Below are 11,093 nucleotides of genomic sequence, written 5' to 3'. Positions count from 1 at the left end.
AGTACTATATCACTCCTTAGCTGTAGTCTTTGAAAGTCTGTTCTCTGGGTGTGTGGTCCACTTAGTAGTGTGCTTGCCGAGCATGTGTGAGGCCTGGGGTTTGATTCCCAACACCCCCATAAACTGTGCACCTGTCTGTAATCCTAGTGCTCAGGAGGTGGAGGCAGAAGAATCAAAAGTTCAAAATCACCCTCTGCACTTAGTGAGTTCAAGGCTAGCCTGGTCTACATAATGTTGGACCAGCCAGGGCTATACAGCAAGAACCTAAATCAAAAAATAATTTTTTAACACTTTATTTATTTTATGTATGAGTATTCTATCTGCATGTGCCCCTGCATGCCAGAACAGGGCGTCAGTTCCTACTATAGATGGTTGTGAGATACCATGTAGTTGCTGGGAATTGAACCCAGGCCCTCTAAGGAGGAACTAGATAAGTGCTTTTATCCACTGAGCCATCTCTCCGGCCCCCCCCCAAAAAAAAATGTTTTAAGTGAATAATACAGTAATTAATTGGCGCCAGTCAAGCAAAGGCAGCTGACCCCATTTTCAGTGTAATGAATCTAACCTGAGAGCAGGTTTTTCTGCTTTTTAAACTATCCAAGGTGATTCTTAAGCTTAGGGTAAGTGGAGAAACTTCTGTATAGGGCCTCAGTGATAACACATTGCCAGGAAGGAGCCAGCAGTATTTATCAGAAAAGACTGGATCAGTGCCACACTTTTTAAATCAACCCTACTTTCCCTGGAAACCTCCACCCCAGAGCCAGGATAGCTACAGAATTACAGGGTATAAGCTGGGAACGATGTGTGTCTGTCCATTTTATTAATAATTGTCAGTCGAGATCTAAAAGGACTGGCTCCACAGGGTCACTTGGGTGTCAAAACCCTGTTTGGCCATAAGTGATGATACACACATGGAACCCTAGCACTCAGGAGGAGAGGCAGGAGGATCAGAAATTTGGGGTCAAGTCTGGGTTACATAATGAGTTTTAGAGCAACTTGAATACCACAGGTAGCCTGCTTTGAAAGTGACAGCACACCAAGACTAAAGAGATGGCTCAGTGTTTTTAAGAGCCCTGGCTTTCCTTCCAGAGGACTCAAGTTCAGTTCCCAGCACCCACATGGTAGCTCACAACTGTAACATCAGTTCCAGGTGACCTTTGTACCAGTGCACATAAACTAAAATTAGTTTATTTTTAAAAAGAGAGAGAAAGAACAATAAATCGTTCTCTAGGGAGGAAGGCAACAAAGCTGAAAAGACCCTCCCGGTGGCAAACTGAGAAGCAGAGCTGTGGCTCCCACACGCACCCCAGGACAGTCCTGAAGAACTCAGTCCAGCCCCTCATCGCCACAAACAAGTTGTGATATACACTTGTTTCCGAGGCTACAGCCTCTAGGCAAAGTGAAAGCCTGTGAGTCAGGCAGGGCACTTGGGAAAACGTGGATGTTTTGGTGTTATTTTTGGAGGTGATTAGCCTTATTGAGTCTCCACTGCTGTATGGCTGTCGTCATCCCCACCCCCCTTCAGGGAATCCAGTGACCTCTTCTGGCCCCTACAGGCGGAGTGCCCCTACACGGCGTATTTACACATATGCAGGCAAACAGGCTGTGCTGGCTAGTTTTATGTCAACTTGACACAAGCTAGAGTCATCAGAGAAGAGAGAACTTCACTTGAGAAAATGTCTCCAAAGGTACGGCTGTAAGGCATTTTTTTAATTAGTGATCAGTGGGGGAAGGTCCCGCCCGCTGTGGACAGTGTCACCCCTGGGATCTGTAAGAAAGCGAGCCATAAGAACAAGCCAGTAAGCTGCACCCCTTCATGGCTTCTTCATCAGCTCCTGTCTCTGGGTTGCCCGCCCTTGCTGCTTTTGATAATGAACTGTTATGCGGAAGGGTGAGCGAAATAAACCCTTTCCTCCCTGAGTTGCCTTTGGTTGTGGTGTTTCATCACAGCAATAATAACCCTAACTAAGACATACTCATACATACAAATAAATAAATATTTAGCACAAAACAACAAATACACCAGGACTTTGGAGTTAGGAATGTAGCTTAATTGCTAGAGTGCTTGTCAACAGGCACAAAGCCCTGGGCGCAATGCCCTGCACTATGCAGACTAGACATGGAGGGTGCACACTTTTTGATCCCAGCACTTGAGACAGAAGGATCAGAAGTTCAAGGCCACTCTCAACTACATAGCAAAGTTGGAGGCCATCCTGAGATACAGGAGACCCTGTCTCAATCAGCCAACCAGCCAATAAATCAATCAAATGACACTTAGTACTTGATGTTTCCTTTCTTAGGCATTCACCTGTAGGGCAGACTATAAACTTTTTCTTTTTTCAAGACAGGGTTTCTCTGTGTAGCCTTGGCTGTCCTAGACTTGCTTTGCAGACCAGGCTGGCCTGGAACTCACAGAAATCCGCCTGCCTCTGCTTCCCTGAGTACTGGGATCACAGGCATGGGCCACGACACCCAGCTCAGACTGTAGACTCTTAAATATGTGTTCTAGGCCACAGGATAGCATCTAAGCTAAGTAGCTAGCTGTATACCAATTTCCTCGGAGATAGAACATTTTTTCTCAGAGGGAAGCTCCTAATGACTCCACAGTGTTCTTCTAAAGGGAGGTGAAAAATTCCATCCTGCAGGGAAGGGCCTTAACACTCAGGAAGTAAACAACTCAAGTACCTGAGACTGGCCAGGTCCCCAAGGAAGTAAGGAACACAGAGAGACATTATCAGAGAAGTCCCAGCTGCCTGGAAGAGGCAAAGCCCAGGGAACTGACTCTTTAACCTGTTGAGCTGCCTGCAAGCTGTGCAGCGGGCTGCAGGTTTCCGGTTTCCCTGAGCCATCACCCATGCTGGGGTGGGCTTTTGGTGACACAGCTGTCTGTGAGGCATTGCTGCTCTTGTAGGTAATCCCTCACCCGAATAAAACCCGCCGCTCCACTAACGAGCTCAGTGGTTGCTTGCTTCGCTCATCTGTTCCCTATCTGCGGATTGGATGGCTGTTCCCATCTCTCCTTCCGCACAGCGTCTCACACACAGCAGCAGCAGTAACTCAGCGTGCTTGTTCAGAGACCTGGCTGCAGCCTGCCGCGGTGTTGCCTCTCAGTCCAGTTCTCAATGGCCACTATACAGCTCACCACCTGCCTCTGTTATATAATCCCCAGTGATCTACTTTTTCTCTGGGCCTCGTTCTCCTGTATCGGAAGAATTGAATTGAAAAGGAGGAGGCCTGATAAGGGCGGTTTGCCAGAAGGCTGGGGGTGGAGGGACTGAGCCCCGAGAGAGACCGGTTAGGGCCAGTGTGAATCCCTTCCTGACTCTTCAACCCAACAACAGGAACAAATCAAACACCCCAGATTAGTTTGGGGAGTCTGAAAGTGGGGAGAACTCTTCCTGGGTCCCTCCACCAAGTTTTTCTTGCTAAGAACGACAATCCCAGGACGTAGGAGCCTGAGGCAGGACATTTACTAGTTTGAGGCCAGCCTGACTATAGAGGGAGACCATATCTCAAATTTAAAAGCTCACTGGTAGAATATTAGTGTATTAGTTAATCCTCTGTTGCTATGACAAAATTCCCTGAAAAAAGCAATTTAAGGAAAAAAGGATATTTCTTGGCTCACAGCAGGAGATTAAAGAGTCACGTTGCATCCACAATCATGAGGAAGCAGAGAACAATGAACTCTTCCGTTCAGTTAACTTTCTACATTTTTCTTAAAAAAAAAAAGAACCGGGCCCATCCAGCAGAGGCGGAGGCAGGCGGATCTCTGACTTGAAGGCCAGCCTGATTCTACAGAGTGAGTTCCAGGACAGCCAGGGCTACACAGAGAGACCCTGTCTGGCAAAACAAAATTTATTTTAAAATTTGTATATGTGAAAGCATACCCTCAGAGGCCAGAAAAGCTGCCAGATCTCTTCAAACTGGAGTTACAGGCAGTTGTAAGCTACTAGATGTGGGTGCTGGGACCCAATTCAAGTCCTCTGCAAGAGCAGCAAGCACTCTTAACCACTGAGCCAGCTCTCTCTCTCTCTCTCTCTCTCTCTCTCTCTCTTTCTCTCTCTCTTTCCAGGAGTCTAAGCCTCAAGCACCAAACAAAGAGTGTGGCCTCCTTGACAGTGAGGCCCCTCACTCCGTTAACCTAATCTGAATAATCCCTCACAGGTGTGTCTAGAGCAGTGCTTTTCGACCTTCCTAATACTGTGACACTTAAGAGTTTTTTGTTGTGGTGACCCCCAACAGTAAAATTATTTTCATTGCTACTTCCTAACCTAATTTTGCTGCTGTTATTAGGAATTGTAATGTAAATACCTGCTCTGCAGGATATCTGATATGTGACCTCTGTGAAAGGGTCTTTCAGAAACCCCACGGGCTGGAGACACACAGGTTGAGAACCACTGGTCCAGAGGTTTACCTCCTAGGCGATTCTAGATCCTGTCAAGTTGACCAATCAACACTCACTCTGGGTTCAACTGTAGGGGAGTGGTAGTAAAATAAGAGAGCTGCCATTTTGACATAACCATGTCCGAACAGTTTCAAGTTTCATACAGCTCCAGTGCAAGGAAATCTTGCAGGCCCCTCGAATGCCCACCTGCTTTAAACTTCTCATGTGATACGGGATAGGTGCTTCCCCCTTGCTGTCACTCTTCTCATCTGTAAATCAGACCTCGATAACAGTTTTTGACAAAATTATTTATGTCACTGGAATGGCTAAACTTAAAAGAATGATAGTATCAAGTGTTGACAAGGACATAGAACAATTGACTCCTTCAAACACTGTTGGTGGAAGTACAAGTTGGTGAACTCCACTAACAGGCAGTATCCACTAAAGGTAATATATATAAATCCATTGGTTCCCTAACTCCAGTTCTGAATAGATATCCAGCAGAAATAAGTGTTCATGTCTACCACAGGTTACGTTCCAACATTCATAACAACTCCAATAGGGGCCAAGGATGACACCACCTTCAGACAAACACTTTCTGTCAAGAACTAATTCATTAAATAAATAAATAAATAAATAAATAAATAAATAAATGTTAAAAACAAACAAAAAGCCAGGTACAGTGGCACACACGTGTAATCCCAGCACTCAGGGAGGCAGAGGCAGTTGGTTCACTGATCTACAAAGCAAGTTCAGACAGCCAGGGCTACACAGAGAAACCCTGTCTTGAAAAACTAACAAAACAAAAAACAGAACTAATTCATTCCACAAAAACGGTGTTAACCCTGTTCAAAAGCAGTGCCCCATGACCTAGCAGTAGGTACTGTAAGGGATAAGTGTAAAGGCTCTGCCTCCCCTCATTGCCACTTGAGGAGCCTCCAGGATGGGGATCCTCAGGATGGGGATCCTCAGTGGTTATCGCAGACTACACTCAAGCCATGACAGTGTCTTTATCCATAAATCAAAAGCTAGGAATGATGGCTTCCACTGTGCAGGCAACCTGCAGGATATTCATGCCATAGAATTTTAAACTGAAAGAGAAAAGCAATAGAACATAGATGGACCTCAGTGTTGAATGAAAGCAGCTAGGTGTAAGATGACCTTACTGTGTGAATCTATTTTAACAAAGATCACAAAGGAAGGTGAGGAAAGCTAATGATGGCTGCTGAGCAGCTGACAGGTGTTGAGGAAGCTCTCTGAAATGCCAGGTTCTTTCTCTCTTGATCCTGGTGGTGTTTTCACGTACATATAGCAAAAAAGTTTTCGTATGTAGCCAGGCGGTGGTGGCACACGCCTAATCCAAGCATTTGGGAGGCAGAGACAGGTGAATCTCTGTGAGTTTGAAGCCAGCACACTCTACAAAGTGAGTTCCAGGACAGCCAGGGCTGTTACACAGAGAAGTCCTGTCTCAACAAACAAAGACAAACCAAAAATATCTTACTGTATGTAAATCAAAGAGGGGAATGTGTGCACTGGTGAGATGGCTCAGTGCCACGGAGACTATCAACCCAAGTTCAAACCTAGGTATTCACATGATTGATGTAAGGAGAGGCCTGACTCTCAGATGTTGGCTTCTCAACTCCACAAGCCTACATGGCATGCACACACAATAAATTAAAAAAAAATAATAATGTTTTAGGGCCTGCAAGATGGCTCTGCAGCCTTCTGACCTCCACAGGTATGGCATGACATACAGCAACACAGAGTCAGACAGACACACACACACACACACACACACACACACACACACACACACACACATGTTGGGGGAGGGAATTTTGTTTTGTTTGTCTTTTGAGACAGTATTTCTGTGTGTAGCCCTGGCTGTCCTGGAACTCTCTCTGGCCAGTCTGACCTTAAACTCACAGAGAGCCTCCTGTCTTTGCCTCCTAAGAAGCTATATGTGAGTGAGCTGCCACAGAGGCTCCAAGGGTCCTCAGAAAGGCGTGTGCCACCACCACCCAGCTGAGAGAATTTTAAAAAATAAATGTTAAAATTTTTGTTCTGGGGCTGGAGAGATGGTTCAGAGGTTAAGAGCACTGGCTGCTCTTCCAGAGGTCCTGAGTTCAATTCCCAGCAACCACGTGGTGGCTCACAACCCCCTCTACTGGAATCTAATGCCCTCTTCTGGGATTCAGGCGTATATGCAGATAGAGCACTCATATACATACAATAAATACAAATTTAAAAAATGTTTACTCTGTGTTTGTTTTAGATTTGTATGTGTGCACCATATGCTCACAGGCACCCCTGGAGGCCAGAAGAGAGAGCTGGATCTCCTGGAACAGAGCCATGGGTGTTTGTGGTCCTAGTAGTGAGCTCCCTGGTATAGGTGCTGGGAACAGAGCCCAGCTCCTCCCGAAGAGCACAAGTGGCCTTAAGTGTTGAACCATTCATTCTTCCAAGCCCTAAAAGATTTTTTAGGACATGGCAACGTGATAATACATGCTTTCCACGGTGTCAGTGTTTATTTTTTCTGGCCCTTGGGGCCTCTGTGGCAGCTCACTCACGCACAGCTTCGCCAGCAACTCGGTCAAAGCAGGAGGAGCAATGACAGGTATCGGGAGCAGGGGGGAGTTTCTGGAAGGCCCCTGTGTTTGGGTGGGCGTCGTGTCCAGAGTCCAGCCTGGGACCCTGACCTTGGACAAAGCTTCAGAAAGGCCCCTCAGATAGCTTCCTTGCCTTTCCTTGGATGCTGTATGCAGAGCCTCCTGTGGTCATGATCCCTGACCTCAGGATGCTGCTTTGCAGGCCTGAGGCAGGAGCGGTGTCCGCACTTAAGTGACGGAGGAGAGAGTTGGTCGACGGACATTTGTATCCCATGCCACCAGAGGCCCAGGCCGAGGGCCTCCCTTCGAGGCAGGAACTGAGAAGTGGCATCAGACCAGTGTGCCAGTGAGCTCCACTCTACAGCCCTAGGAGAGATTGTAAAACTGCCACGGGTTACATAAGCAGCGCCAGGTGACACGTCAGAAAAGTGAGGGGATGGGACGGACTTTGAACCTGGGTGTGGCTGTCCCACACAGGACAAAGCTTATCAGAAGAGACTGTCCTTTACTCTGCTCCACCCTGCCCCACAGTGGAGAATCTGTTGAGGAGACAGATGGGTACCCCAAGTGCTCACAGAAGGCAGAGAGGAGGGACTACGGCTGTGCAGGCTTATCATAGCTAGTGTTCCCAAACCACCATCACTCACTGGTCTGCCCAGCAGATGGTGCCAGAGGGCCACTTGTCTGTCCCAGAGTGGCCCCCTCACCCCCACCCCGTCCATCTTCTTTGCTTCTCCTGTCTAGAACTCAGGGAAGTCCTCTCCAGAAGCCTGGACTGACTGGGTGTGACCTGGTGTGACCAGCAGAGGCTTCGTACCAGTGTAGCTCCATCCTGTCTTCCAGCTCTGGGCCCATGCAGCAGGGCCAGGAAGGCTTTCCTAGGAGGGAGCTAGGGCAGGTGAGTGGTGAGGAAAAAGGTGGCATTAGAAGTCTCACTATTGGACCTCTGTGGAGGAGGAGAGAGGTAGTCTGAGATGCGCTTTTCACAGAGCTAGGGATGGAACCAAGGCCATGTACACACGAGGCAGGCACTCTGCCTCCAAGTCCCAGCCCCAGCCCCCAAGATATTTTTTTTCAAGTTTTGCTTATAGGAGCACAGGAAAGGACAGGTGCCTAAGGAGTTTGTTTTCAGGAGCATAGAGAGCTGTATTTGCTTGCTGGTAGGATAGTCCAGCACAGGCCAAGGTTAGAGCTGCAGCTGCTGGAGACTGGTAGCTGTGATGGCAGGACGGAGAGGGGGGGTTGATCGTGCTTTGCGATATTAATGACATGTGGAGGAGCCAGCCCCAACGTTAAGAGCACACCTTACTCTTGTAGAGGACCCAAGGTCAGTTCCCGGCATTCACATGGGGCAACTCACAGCAATCAGCACTTCCAGTTCCAGGGATCCGACGCCGCCTGCACTCACATGGCACATGCTTGCATGGGTGCACAAACACACGCATTTAACATAGGGCTGGAGAGATGGCAATGTGGCTAAGAGTACTTGCTGCTCTTGTAGAGGAGCTGAGACTATTTCCAGAACTTATACCAGGTGCCTCCAGGAACCCAGTATTCTCTTCTGGCCTTTCTGGGGCAGGGCAAACACATGTACATACAGACAAGCAGGAACATACATACATACATACATACGATAAAACTAAATGTAAAACTGTCTGTTGCAAGGGCCAGTGAGATGGCTCAGCGGGTAAGGGTGCTTGTCCTGAATTCCATCCCTCAAACTCACATGGTGGAGAGGACTACTGCAAGTTGTCCCTGACCTCCATGCATGTGCACACACATACAAATAAATATAAATGAAACTTGGCTCAAATAAATGCCATCGAGGAAGTCAGGGCTTGAACTCTGAGGACAGGATGTGACTTACACCAATATTCAACAGAGCCAGCCTGCAAGTCTCCTCAAGCTTCCCCAAGGTCTCATCACACAGTCGGCTTGCAAAAAGGCAGCAGTCACAAACACAGGTCACTTTCTCTAAATTCAAAAGCCACGTGGGCTCTTGCCTGCCCATCAAAGCCCACGAACGATTGCAGCAAAGGTAGGAGCTTTTGAAAGCCAGTTCCCCCTCTGAGAATGCTCTGGTAGCAGGCCCTTGGCTGTCCTAAACTGAGGTCGAGACACAACTGAAGCACGCCACACAACATGTCTGACACAGTGAGAGCTCAGAGCTATGCAGTCTTCACCCTCAGCTGCCATTTCAGGACCAGACACGCAGCATCACTGCTCTTCCGATACTCTGCTTTCAAGTCAACCCTCTTCAGGGATTCTTCCTTCCGCATGCAGCGCCGATGTGAGCTGGTTCACGCCAGCCGCATCTTCAGGATTGCAGCATCAAGCTGACGTCTTGGTAGAAGCTGCGAATCACTAACGCTGCATTTCGGACACCGCAAATGGTGCACAGGCATCTGCAACTCCGGCTGCAAAAGGAAGTGTCCCAGTGTTTCTGGGTGGCTTAGGCAAAGAGCCTCATTTTGAAGAACTCATGTATCCCCAGACCGATTTCAAAAGTGCTGGCTTCTGATTTCCAGTGCTCTCCATACTCTGTACTGGCAGGATCTCAGATAAACTTGGAAATTCAAAAGGTCTACAAAGACAATTCTTAAGATTCTGTTTTAAGGAAACCTCTGAGAGGGGCTGGAGAGATGGCTCAGCAGTTAAGAGCACTGACTGTACTCTTAACCAAGTCCTTCCCTAGCTCATTTCCCAGAACCCATGCCATGAACCCATGCCTGGAGGCTCACAACAACCGGTAAACTGCACCACCACCCCGCCCCCCAAAAAAAGGCTGGGTATGGTGGTGCATGACTTTAATTCCAGCTGTTGGAAGGCAGAAGCAGATCTCTGTGAGTTCAAGACCGGTCTGTACTACATCCCAGTTTCCGGAGAGGTCGGTTATAGTGGTGTGCATCATAATACCAGCTTGTCGGAGGTGGAGGCAGGATTGGGAATTCAAAGCTTACCTCTGCCACAGTCTGAGAACAGCTGTGGAGACCATCTTAACGGGGATTCAAAGCAACTTCCCAGCTTCCAGCAGCTCAGACCTGAGACTAAGAACAGCTACTCGCTGAGGCTGGCGGTGGGGAAACGCTGCACATGAGAACAGACACCCAGGACTCTGGCTGTCCTTTGAAGGGTGAGAAAGTGCGTCAGCGCTGAGCCCCCAGAGCCCGGGAAGGAGGGAGACACAGTGGGGAGAAACGAGCACGGAAGTAGATGCGGCCAGCAGTAGCAGTCTTCCATTTGGCTAAAGTGGGAGCTGTGAAGTGGAGACAGTCGGTTCTTGGTGTAAAAGCACGGTGCCGTGATGAGGATGGTGAGGTCCATTCAGGCTTGCTGCAAAGGGATGGAATACCCACCCTGAAGTCCATGTAGCTTGCTGTTCTTGCAGAGGACCTCAAGTTGGCTCCCATCACCCACATGGTGGCTCAGGAGATGTAACCCCGTTTCTGGCCTCTGTGGTCACTGCACTCCTGTACACGAACACACCCACCCGCACATACAGGTCGTTTAAAAATCACCTACAGTTGTGGGTAGTGGAAAGCACATGGCCCTACTATGGCACCCTCAGCCCTTTACCCCCTCTTACATGTGTGCTTCTGAGGGCACCTGAGGGTCACTTGACTCAGGGAACTGCAGTTCCATGAGAACAGGGACACCGTGAGTATTCTAGCCAGTCCTGGTCCTGCCACTCACACCGATGAAATGGTGGCAACAGAGGGCTGTCTATTCCGAAGCTTTACTCTGGCCACCATCCCTGAAGATAAGCAAGGATTGCCAAGACAAGACCAGCAGGAGTGATGTCACTCTCGCTTGGCCACCACAGCAGGGACAGTGTGAGACACAGAACATGAGGATGTATTTATAAAGAGCTCACTGAGTACAGAATATGAGGGCAGTACTTGAGTCCTGCCTGCAGCATAGGGCCTAGACACTGTGTTCATTTTTTTGAGAACTTCACATACGAATACAACATATCCTTTCCCCTGACTGGCTTAACACCACTCTCATTTCACTTTGAATATCCTATTTAATTTTGCTTTCCATTTCTCATCTTCATTGGTAGCTCTCTGGCCATCCCACCATTCCTGCTGTGGTAGGTG

This window comes from Psammomys obesus, unplaced genomic scaffold (genome assembly GCF_907164565.1).
Source record: "Psammomys obesus unplaced genomic scaffold, mPsaObe1.curated_primary_1811, whole genome shotgun sequence".
In the NCBI taxonomy this organism is placed as follows: domain Eukaryota; kingdom Metazoa; phylum Chordata; class Mammalia; order Rodentia; family Muridae; genus Psammomys; species Psammomys obesus.
This window is presented reverse-complemented; position numbering follows the sequence as displayed.